The sequence below is a fragment of the Pelodiscus sinensis genome, chromosome 2, assembly GCF_052426305.1.
Source record: "Pelodiscus sinensis isolate ZL-2025 chromosome 2, ASM5242630v1, whole genome shotgun sequence".
NCBI classification, from domain to species: Eukaryota; Metazoa; Chordata; order Testudines; family Trionychidae; genus Pelodiscus; species Pelodiscus sinensis.
Window position 1 is genome coordinate 255620266 of NC_143053.1, and position 11570 is coordinate 255631835.

The 11570-nt window shown below is 45.8% G+C and overlaps 1 protein-coding gene across 1 annotated transcript in view; it reads right to left on the reverse strand.

Annotated features, from left to right (window-relative positions):
- ARF1 (ARF GTPase 1) overlaps nt 1–11517 on the reverse strand; it is a 29432-nt gene extending 17915 nt beyond the window's left edge. Inside the window, exon 1 of the mRNA XM_075922960.2 lies at nt 11372–11517. The gene's annotated coding sequence lies outside the window, so the exon portion shown is untranslated. The remainder of the gene's footprint in view (nt 1–11371) is intronic.
- Nucleotides 11518–11570: the final 53 nt, after the last annotated feature.

Here is an 11570-nt window from a genome sequence, read left to right on the forward strand (position 1 = left end):
ACAACCTCTGGTCAGCAATAGGTAGTTTTTATATATAGGCAAGTCCTCAGCTGGCATCCTCAGAAGAAATGCTAGAGAATGAACGAGCAGATTCTGTGGGCCTATTAACTGTAAGGTAGGGCCCTCCAGGTCAGGGTTGCCTGGGCTGACTGAGCTGCTAAGATGTGTCATCGATCTACAGTCAAGATTTCATCCTCCATGGAGGTCAATCCAGTACCCTTCACCAGCTCTGACCATTCCAAAACACACTTGGCTGCTTTTACGCCTGTTTTGTGGTTCCTCATTATGCTGAACCCTGGACTACAACACAAACCTATGTTGATATTATTACAGCTCTTCTACCCCCTTGAGCAACAGTCACACTTGGTGTAGATAGCACTGCGTCAGCTCCGGTCAACTTAGCTGTTGCCTCTCAGGGAGGTGGAGTGCCTATTTTAAGAGGTGCCTTCTGTCAGCATGGATAGAGTCTTCACTACAGCAACAGCTGTGCAGCTGCATTACTGTCACTGGACACGAGCGCCAAGCACCACAGAGCACAGCCTCACCCTCAAGTTGCATTCTAAAGCACCTCTCGCAAGGTTTGCACAGTGTTAGGAACCTGTTATTCAGGTTCAGTTAAGACGTTTTGTACACTGGAAAGCAGTAAAAAGGAACAAAGACTCATATTTCAAGATAAGACTGCAAGTTTATACAGGAAGTACATATAGCTCAAACTACTGGTAAATTTCTAGCAAGGGATGTATCTTAGGAGAACTCACAGTAAAGTTAAGTGTGAATAAGTTGTACAGTAATGCTTTTACTATGCAGGGCTCATTTCAGAAGTTTGCTCAAGTGCTACAGCACCACACACAAGAGTCAACCTTCAAGCATTACATACTCTAAAATGTCTCAGAGGGTCACTGTTAGAATTTAACAAACATATCATGAATTTGCAGACTAAGGTGCCACAGGACTGCTCGTTTTTATAATCTAAGGGATGCGACTAAAATGTACATATTTAGTAGTATTACATACGTCAGCATCCAAACCATTTTAATGGCATTTCACTTTACTTGCATGCCTTTAGAAATCCTCCTTTTGCTGCTCACATGCCATCCAATTTTTGAATAAAGTCAGTCTACTAATTGAGTCAAACTTTACTGTAAATAATCTGCCAAGAAAGGTGTACATTTGTACTGATGGTTTAACGAGGATTTAAGATCTTTGAAAATTGTAATGAAATCTGTGTCTATGGTACAGTTGCATTTGGCCACATACAAGCGATTCAACTTCTTTATTGACTAAACAATTCTGATGCAAGACACCATTTCCTGTAATTTTATATAACTAGAAGATATTGGTGAAGGCTTGAAGGCAGTAGGGTGGCAAAAAACCTGTTCATCCAATATCATTTTGACAGTTTCATTTAATGAGTAGGATGCTGGATGAACTACAAACATTACATGTGTGTTCAATTATAGCATGTACATGGAGCTTCAGCAGCAATTAACCTGGTGTTACATACCTTCACTGTTTCAAACCATTGCAAGAAAGGCTACTGGTCAGGAGCATAAGCATCTTGCTCTCAAACTGTCTTCTACCACTGAAGACATCCAACACTGCTAGCAAACGAAACTGACTGCATAATAGCTTAATTCCCTACGTCAGAGTACAAACATGCCATATCTGTTAAAGAGCGTGAAAGCAATCTTAACTAAGGTATTCTGAACAATTGCTAACCCCTTAGCCAGCACTAGTAGTTTCAGTTGTTTTTCCTTTAGGTTTTTCTTTAAATAGTTACAGCAGCTAGGGAATATACATTAATGTACATACAGTCTTGTACACAACATGCTATTTACAATAAAACTAGTCAAAATGCTTCCTTTGTGTAAAAGAAATGACCATATCAAAGCCACAGCACTACAGGCTTGAAATGTAATATTAAGCTTGTGAATTCAGATATGCATTTAAAATATTTACAGTAATCCTGTCCTCCATCTCCAGCTGCTTATGTTAGCTTTCTTGTCAACAATATAACCAAAAAGTAATTATAGAAACTGCTTCCAGTGTCCAATTGTTTTACAAACAGAAAAAGTTTTACCCAACTTCTATAGTTTGGCTTAGAAGTTTTAGTGCCAATGTTATCTAGCAGCATAGTATTTCACACCTGAAATGGATATAGTCAGTTAAACCTGCATGTTTTTGTACTTGAATAACCTGTTACTTGCACCTTAAATGTTTTATTGCCGCTAATTTTAAAAATAGTTTTGGTTGGAGTTAAGTATAACTGGCTAATTGTGTAGTTGATATATTTGTATCGATTAGTCGATAAGGGGAGGAGCTCTGTCCTGGCTCGTGCCAGGTCCAGGAGCTATCACCACTGTGGCTCTGCAGTTTAAATGTAGCAAAAGACAGATGCAGACAGCCTGGCTCCTACTACATTTAAAATGCAGGGCTGCAGTGGGGATAGCATCCGGAGGTAGCTGCCTTGCCCGCTGCAGCTCTGCCTCCCATGTAGCTTGCATCCCTAATCAAAGTAATGTCAAATGTGTAATTAGACTTTAGACTGACTCAATACCTGACTATTCAAGAACAGTTATATCCAACTACTTGCAGAAGTTAGTTAGTGGCCTTTCACCTATGGTGCAAAGGACAAAATATGACTAAATAGAAAGTCTTAGCCTAGGGATACTTAAGTGATTGCTTAAGTGAAATTTTCAGTGGTTACCTATGGGGTGGCAGTCAGCTCCCACTGGGTTCCGCGCTCCCCCACCCCCAAACTGCTCGGGAGCATGCATGTAACCATGAAGGTTAACTGATGACCCCAGGCTTATCGGTTAACCCTGTCCTGGATTACACTTACGCATCCCTATTGTAGTCAACTGAAAATAATTCTGGAACTGTAGTTTTACAAAACTAAAATTATGCCTAAGTTTTAGATGTAGATGTTTGTTAGTTTTCAGAACGTTTGTCTAAGTATGTATCATCATCAGGAATCTAACTTTTTATGAAGTATGCGAATTAAAGATGAATCACTTACAGGGTATTTAAAGACAAACTGGTATCATTTAATACTCACTGTGATGATGTATTAAGACTAATTCTACATTCCTCCTCCACCATTCCACTCAGAACTAGTTACACATATTAAGCCCCCTGATCTCTTTCTTGGAGATATCTGGTAAGATCTGTTGTGCATCTTAAATGGTCAATATCATATGATACCATAACCAGAGCTGCAACTTTCCCCATCCCTAGCTGAAGAAGGCTGGAATGGATGCCGAGTTTGAAAGAGGAAGGAAAAAGAAGTTACAGTATGCTGGTTACTTACCACTAAAGTCCTTCAGAGAAACATAAGGAAAGCAAAGATTTGACTTTCCTAATGTTTCTAATTTAACAAAACCTTTTTTTTTTTTTAAAGAATCAGGTGAAAACTGTCTATAAAGATATGGTGCAGTAAAGGGAATTCTGTCTTTGCTTTACAATTAATCTTTAAGAATTCCCTTCTGTGCCTATTTGATCCTTCGTGGTACCACAAGCCATCAAAATGTATTCTTTTCTTGCTAAACGTAACTGAAGACTAATCTAAATGTGGCTGTCATGTTCCCCAAGACCTGAGGAACAGGATATTATGAGTGAAATTAGGTGAAAAGTCATCCAGAGCAGACAATGCTTGTCCCCAGGTGGAGTGGCTAAAAAACACACAAAGTTATTTTCACCAAAGAGTCACATTTAAAACTAAAGAATGTTCTCAAATGCTTCTCCAAATTAACTGAACTTTCCTGCTAACCTACCACACAAGAACAGCTAAATATCTGGACCAAATACATGCAATTGCTGCGGGCGCCGAAGGCACCTTAGCACCTTTAGAAATCAACATATTCTTCATTGGCAGTAGATCTTACTTGCAACTTTAGCCACAGCATCTCAATTGCTTACGACCAAGCAAGAAACACGACTCGTAAATAGGGATGTAAAAGGGTGACAGTTTCACTGGTAAGCATTGCCACACTGGCATGCTTACCGGCGTAACTGATTAACTGGCCCCTGGCCCGAGCAGCCAGTCCTAGTCAAGTCATGGGTGGGAGCTGCTCCAGCCTGGCCAGGCTTACCATGCTGTGCTGCTCCAGTCCCCCCCCCCACCTCCTCCACCTGCAGAGGGCCAGTTAACTGTAGAATTTAACAGGTTAATATCTGAAACTGGATTTTACATCCCTACTCCTAAATAAAACGAGTTCATTTATTTCATTGATCTCTTCCATCAGATTGAAACACTTAAACTAGGAATGTAAGCGACTAATCGACAGATAAAAAAGCTTGTCGATAGTCGACAACATGAGTTGACTAGTCGCTTCTCCCACTTGCGGCCTCTATCACAAAGAGGGGGAGGGAGTGATGGGGTAGCTGGCTTAAAAGACAGTTTCCCCCCAGCTCCATGGGACAGGGCAGAGGCACAATGGCAGCGCTTCCTCTTGAAATGTACAAGAGCCCCTATTGGGGCTCTTGTACATTTCAAGGAAGAACAGGCTAGTCCTTATAGTCTAATAGAATAGTCAATGGAAATTCCATTTAATTAGTTAATCGATATTTAACATCCCTAACTTAAACTGTAAGTCCTTTTGGGAAGAGACCTTCACACTGGGTGTTTGTACTAAGGATGTTAAAATGAGGTTATTTTACTCAACTGAGTAGTCAACTACTTGGTTAGTCAATTGGGGAAGACAGCCAGCTCAGTCCCATCTCATACCTGGACCAAAACCCACTATGGCTCTGCAATTTAAAAGGAAACCCAGCTCCTTCTGCCTTTTAAATTACAGAGCAGCAGCAGGGTTTAGTCCCAGCACAAGCCAGGACCACGCCTGGCTGCCTGCCCAGACAGCAGCAGCTCCTGATTGCAGGGGGTCATGGACCACTAGCAGGAGCAACCCCTGTCCGAACTTACTGCTGGGACCCTCCCCCACAGACAGGGGCTTCTGCCAGAGCAGCCTCCCCTAGCTCCCCCTGCGCTACTACCTCTGAGAGGCAGCAGCACAGGGAAAGGGAAGCAAGTAGCTCTATGGAGACAGCACTTGCGGGAACCAGCTTCTGCTCCCCACACTTGCAGCCACTGATAGAGGTGTCAAGCTGGGAGGCGAGGGGGGAGAATGAGTGTATTTGACTACCCGATAAACCTAGGCTTATCGATTAGTCTACTACTAATCAACTACTTTTTTACATCCCTAGTTCGTACAGCACTTAGTACAAGGAGGCAGATGGGCACTATAGAACAGAAATAGGTGGAACATGCACATGAACAGCCCTAGTGTACTAAAGATGTAGTCATCCCCGCAGTAATGGGAACAGAAGTAGACTACACAATGCTCTAGAACCCACAGACACAAAAAGCAAGTAATTTGAAAGCCACATTAGTCTAGATTCTTGTTCTCAATTCACCCTGCTGCACGAGAACCAGTGATGCACTTCTAAATTTCAAAAATAAAACTCTGAACCACATTAAAATACTATGAACAGCTGTAGTACCACAAAACAAAGAGCGGGGTAACCCAATACTGTTTCTCTAAAAACAGGTGAACAATTTAACATTCTTCAGTAACCCAGGGGGCTAGGAATCTTTTTGTAGTTTCTCTCTGAATTTATGCTGTTAAGTTTTGCAAAGAGATTAAGTTGAGAGAGACAGGGCTGCAAAATTACTTCTGTATCTTTAAGAAAAGTCTGGCAAAAAGTGTAAAGGTATTCATGCTCCTACTGGTATGAGTTTGACCACAATCATGAGATTTCTGGGCAGAAGCAGAAGGCTATTCTATTTTTTCCTTCTGACTGCCCCCAATTGTCTGAATAATGATATCAGAGTTAAGAGTAGCCTGCTATCCAACCAAGGCACAGCTAAAATAATTTTATTACTGCTTTATCTGCTATTAATGTTGAAACCTGTATAAGAACACTGGTTCAGTCTAACCAGCAGAAAGTGTTACTTCCACTTAAGCACAATGTGGCTCAAACCTACAATAGCAAAATACTTATAGTTTAAAACTGGTCAAGTTTTAAATTGTGTTCGACATATTCACTATATAAGTAGGGATGCAATAGTGAGTTGATTAACCAATTAACTGATAAGCAAAAGCTTATAGGTTAATACTATAGACCAGGGGCTGGGCAAAAGCCTCTCACAGCAGGCCGGATCTGGCCTGGCTAGGGCTTTGATCCGGCCCACGAAGCAGTTCCAGGCCCCATCCCTTAACAGGCATGCCCAACCTGTGGCACGTGTGCTGTGGAGGGAATGAGCTCAGCCCTGCCCCCAGGGCTGGCCTGTAGTCACAGCCTGTACCTCCGGGCACATGGCAGCAGGGCTTCCCTCCGGGGCGGCTGGGACAGCGTGGCTGTAGCAACTGCTGCAAGGGGGCACAAAGCCAAGTAAGGTTCCCCCTCATGCCCAGGCACCCCGACCCCAATCCCCTCACTTCTCTCCCCACAAAGACCTGGCACTCCCAGCTTGCTCCAAAACCCTCCCTTGTTCCTGCTCCCTCCACCTGGCCAGACACCTTACTCCTAGCCTGCTTCTGCACCCCAGCTCCCTCCCAGATCCAGCACCCATCACTATCCTACTTGGTGGCAGCCATCTCGCACACTATTCCCTCCTTTTTGTCCTTACCCCCAAGCCCAACGAAGTCCATAAAATCCACTAACTCCAGAAAAGTAAATCTGGTCTATGGGAAGCCCTGAACCTTAGTCCCCCTTTCCTTCCCCTCAACCTGTGAGCCTAGAGCACTAGAGGAGTGTGGTGTCTCAGTTGAGGCCACATCAGTGAGTGTTGGGAGTTTTTGGAGCAGTTTTTTTTGCTTCTCACTTGTGTGATCCCCAACTGATTGTTTTGTGGTCAGTGACTCCTAACCCAAAAAGATTTTTCCACCCCCACCATAAAGAAAGAAAACATTTAAATGTTTTGTGTTGGACATAATATTTTACTTTATTTAAAATTAAGTTTGATAAACTAACATGAGCAAGTTAAAAAGCTTAATCTGTTTCATAATTGAAATTAAACAGTTCTTACTAACTGCAGCTGACTCAGAAAATAAGGTCACCATACCTAGCAGGGTAGTTCTCAACCCCGCTCCATGCCCCGCCCCTTCCAAAGTTTGTGAAGCAGCCCCCTTCCAAAATGATTGACCACCCCTGCTAAAGACTATATGCATTCCACCTCTCCCCGGTAAATGTTTTAGCAGGGTGGCCAGCAGCCCGGCTCATGCCAGGTCCAGGACCTACCCCTGCTGCAGCTCTGCATTTAAAGTGTATTAAGAGCCAAGCGAGCAGGCAGCTTGGTTCAGTCCTGGCTTGCGCCGGGTCCGGGAGCTCAGACCTTCTCTGGACAGGGGCGGCTGCCTCTGTCAGAGGCAACAGGTTCGCGAGGGGAGCTGGTTTTTAAGCTGGCTCCCCTCATGGAACAGCTCCCACCAGCATTCCATACTGCTGCCTGTGATATAAGTGGCCCCCGACTTGCAACGTGATCGGTTCCTGGGGAAGCGTCGCAAGTCAGGGACGTCATAACTCGAACCTGCATTTACAATAAGTGCTGTGTGCCGTTGCAAATGCAGGCCAAGGAAATATGTCGGAGGTTTTCAGCCCCTTCCGCACTTTCAAAAATGGTCGTGTGTGGGAATCACAACTCAGGCTGTCATAAGGCGGGGGTTTCCAGTATAGAGTGGGAAAAGGCTCCTTGGGAGTAGGACCAGAGCACACTGACTGCCAGCCCCACTGCCTGGGACCACAGAATAGTCAACTAACCCATAAGAATTCATGAGGTTAATTGACTATTCAATTAACCAATATTTGACATCCCTATAGAGGAATTCAACATTATGACTAGCTACACCCTGTGATAAATTCAAGAGTAAGTGAAAAAGGATTGGTGGTTGACATTTGACCAAATGCAAGACCCAATGCTCAAATGACTGGATCAAGGTCAGCATTCAAAAGGAATATGAGAATTGAGACATCAGCAAAAATACCACCATATATTCCCTCACAATGTTTTCATACAATAAAAGATAAATTTAGATACTTGCAAGAGGCAAGAAAAAAATGCTGAATGCAAAAACACAGCAGGAAGCTGATTCAAAACTTGTGTTCAGTAGTAAAAGGAAGAGAATGATAGCTGGGGATAGTGGTAGCTGACATTGGTACCATCTTTAAGGCTTCTACATTAACAAGGCCTTAAACATACTGAAAAAAGCTTGCTTTAAAAAAAAAGGCATCACCATTTTATACAAGTATGGCTATGGTTAAATGAAAGATCTTACAGCAGTGGTCACCAACCAGTAGATCGGGATCTACTGGTAGATCTTGGAGCCTCTGACAGGTGATCCTGACTGGTTTGGTCAAGAGGCTATCAAGTGCCCGCACTTCAGCTGCCCCTCTCCTGACTGCTATGCATCTCCTGCCCTTTGCCCTGGAGCTGTTCCCCTCAGGAGCTACCTGCCTGCTGGGAAGAACAAGGCAAGGAAGGGGGGTGCTGATATCAGAGTGCCCCCTCTCCCTCTGTATCCTATCTCCACAGAGCAGAGAAGGGGGTACAACAGAGCTTGAGATGGGAGTTTGTTGGCTGCTTTTAGGAGTGGTGCAGGGCTAACGCAGGGGTGAGCCTGCCTTAGCTCTACTGCATCACCACCCAGGAGTCACCTGAGGTTAGCAGTGCCCAGCTGAAGCCCACGTCCTGAAACCCTACCCCAGTCATAAACCCCCTCCTGCGCTATTCCTGAGCACCCCTGCATCCAAATGCCCTGCCAGAGCCTGCACCTAGAACCCTCTCCAACACCCTAACTGCCTGCCTCAAGGTCAGCTCAGAGCCCCTCACACTGCAAATCCATTAATCCAAGACCAGAGCCTGCATCCCAACCCGCTGCCCCTGCCTCGTGAAAGGGAGGGAGGATGGAGGGAGTAGGGGCGGGGTCTCAAAAGAAGTACAAAGGAGGCTGGGCAAGGGTATTTGGGTTTGAGGTAGATCTTGGATTGCACTTAAATTCAAAAATTGATCTCATGCTTTAAAAGGTTGGAGACCACTGTCTTACAGTAATGCAGCTAGCTGCACGCACCTCTAAGCTCTCTAATGTCACTACTCTAAGCAAAGAGAAAGAGCTATCCAATCCATAGGAATCATCTACCCCTAACAAGCAGTAATGACTGTCAGCAGCTCTCCTAATAGTACTTTCAACACCAGTGCTACAGTTTTATCACTCAGTGGGGTGGCCTATTCAAGCCACCAAATGACATAACTTATGTCAAGTTAAACTGTAGTGTAGCCAGAGTTAGTGTTGACCAGATTTGCCCACTGTAAAGAATCCAGAGTAATGAAACTTTCCACTAAGCAGGTGCAACAGAAAAAGGTCATTTTGGAAAGATGAGTGAAAGAAGAAACCTGTGAATGTAATGAGTTCTTCATGGTAATTATGCCCTTATTTATACCTATGAAACCTTAATACCAAAAAATAGTTTTACACAGGGGTGCCACAGTGAACAACAGTGCTGAGTCACAAGAAGGTGTAGAATCTAGTCTACTATTAGCAAAGCCCTGACTACATTTTGTCAGTAGAGTCAGCAAGTATGACTCAGATCTACAAAGACCTGAGTTAGAATCCACCATTTTTATAGTACCCTTTCAGATCAGCATGCAAAAAAACCCACCTTTCAGATCCCTTTGTATAAAGTTATTTGCTGATACAAACTGATGCTGAGATTAGAAACAGACATTACACCCAATTCAAGTTTGCTGTATTAAGAACCCAGAGCAAATGAGTGGATACCATGATCCACTCAAGCCATCTACTTATGGACACAACCTACCCTGCACCTGATTCTAAAGGAGTTTTAAAGAGTGTCAAGTCAGGTAGTTTCCTCACCTTTTCATCAAAAGTTATGACTACTGTAAGGGGTTGGGGAAGTAAACAACACTTAAACTTTGCAACAATCATGGATGTGCAAAGTAGAAGTAACAGCATCAAACCCTAACTGTATTTTCAGAAAATAATTTTCCTTCCATACCTATTTAATAGTGTATATAATGGCACCATTTTGAGAAAGAAATAAAGAATATTTGGAGAAAAATTCTAACTTCCTTAAAGGAAGAACACAACATGGAATGATCCAAATTTGAGTAAGACACATGATTAGAGTATTAAACTTCTGTGGCAAAAGCAGTCATAGAATGGTCTGCTACATAACCTTAGATAAATCACTCAACTTTAAGCTCTCAGTTTCTCATCTGTACAACAAGGATAAACAATGTTCTTCAAAGAGGGGCTCAGAGACTCAGTGGCTGCATAGCAAAGTCAACTGTTCAGATAATACAGCTATAGGTGAAGCGGATGGATACAAAATAAAACTTCTGCATGCACTCAAATCAACCTGCGGAATTTGCTTTGCCAGAACTCAAACTCAAAATACTGTGCCGGGATGATTTTATGCCACGATAGTTTTAATTACACCAAGATGGAGTCAACCCATTCAGGTCTCATGGCGAATGCATGCTGCCAATATAGAGCCCTGTACTACTGGCAAGGTGCACTGTGTGGGGGTTGAAACAAAAGACAGGACAATGTAGCACTTTAAAGACTAACAAGATGGTTTATTAGAGGATGAGCTTTTGTGGGCCAGACCCACTTCTTTCGTGGGACTTCCAAGCGGGTCTGGCCCACGAAAGCTCATCACCTAATAAACCATCTTGTTAGTCTTTAAAGTGCTACATTGTCCTGTATTTTGTTCCAGCTAGACCAGACTAACACGGCTACATTTCTATCACTATTCTGTGCGGGGGCTGCTCCCTTCCCGGGGTGCCACGCATGGGCCGCAGATAGCAGCGCACAGGCCGAAGGCTGATCTGCTCTGCGCCAGCCAGGGCCGGGGGCAGGCTGCCTGCCTGGCTCGCCCACCCCACGCCGTGTTGAAATCCTGGGGCGGGGGGAAGGCAGCAGCTCGACGCCCCGCTGCTCCAGCCCCTCTCAGAGAGCCCCCCCCCCCTCACGCTTTCCCAGCCCGCGGGCGCTCGGACGGGGAGAGCCGGCGACCCCCCCCGCAGCAGAAGGGCCGGGGCAGGGCCCTTCCGGGCTGCGCTCCGCGGCCAGGCCGGGGCGGAGGGCGGGGCCCCGAGCGGAGTAGGGGGATGGGGGCGGACCCGCGGTCAGGCCCCGGCGGGGGGGGGGGGGAGCTAGGCCTGGCTCCCCACGGCGCCTCCCCCCGCGCGGCAGGGACACGCCAGCCCGCCCCCGCTGCCCAGGTTCTCCCGGCGGGCCGGGCCCCGCCACCCAGCGCCGGGCCTCAGCGCGGCCTGCTGGGCCCGGCAAGGAGGGGGGGGGGGGGGGGCTACGAGCCGTTGGCGGGGGGGGGGGGGCGCGCGGCCGCTTACCCGGCGCTGGGGTCTCCTGCGGGCTCTCGCTCGGGGCCGGCTGCCTCCTGCGCTGCGCTCCCGCTCCCCGCCCAGGCTCACAAGATGGCGGCTCGGGGCGGCCACGTCAGTGTGCCAGGGCGGCGCGGGGCACGACGGGTAAAGCCCGGGGGAGGGCGGGGCGCGTGAGGCGGGTGGGGGAGGGGCAGCGGCGGGCGCA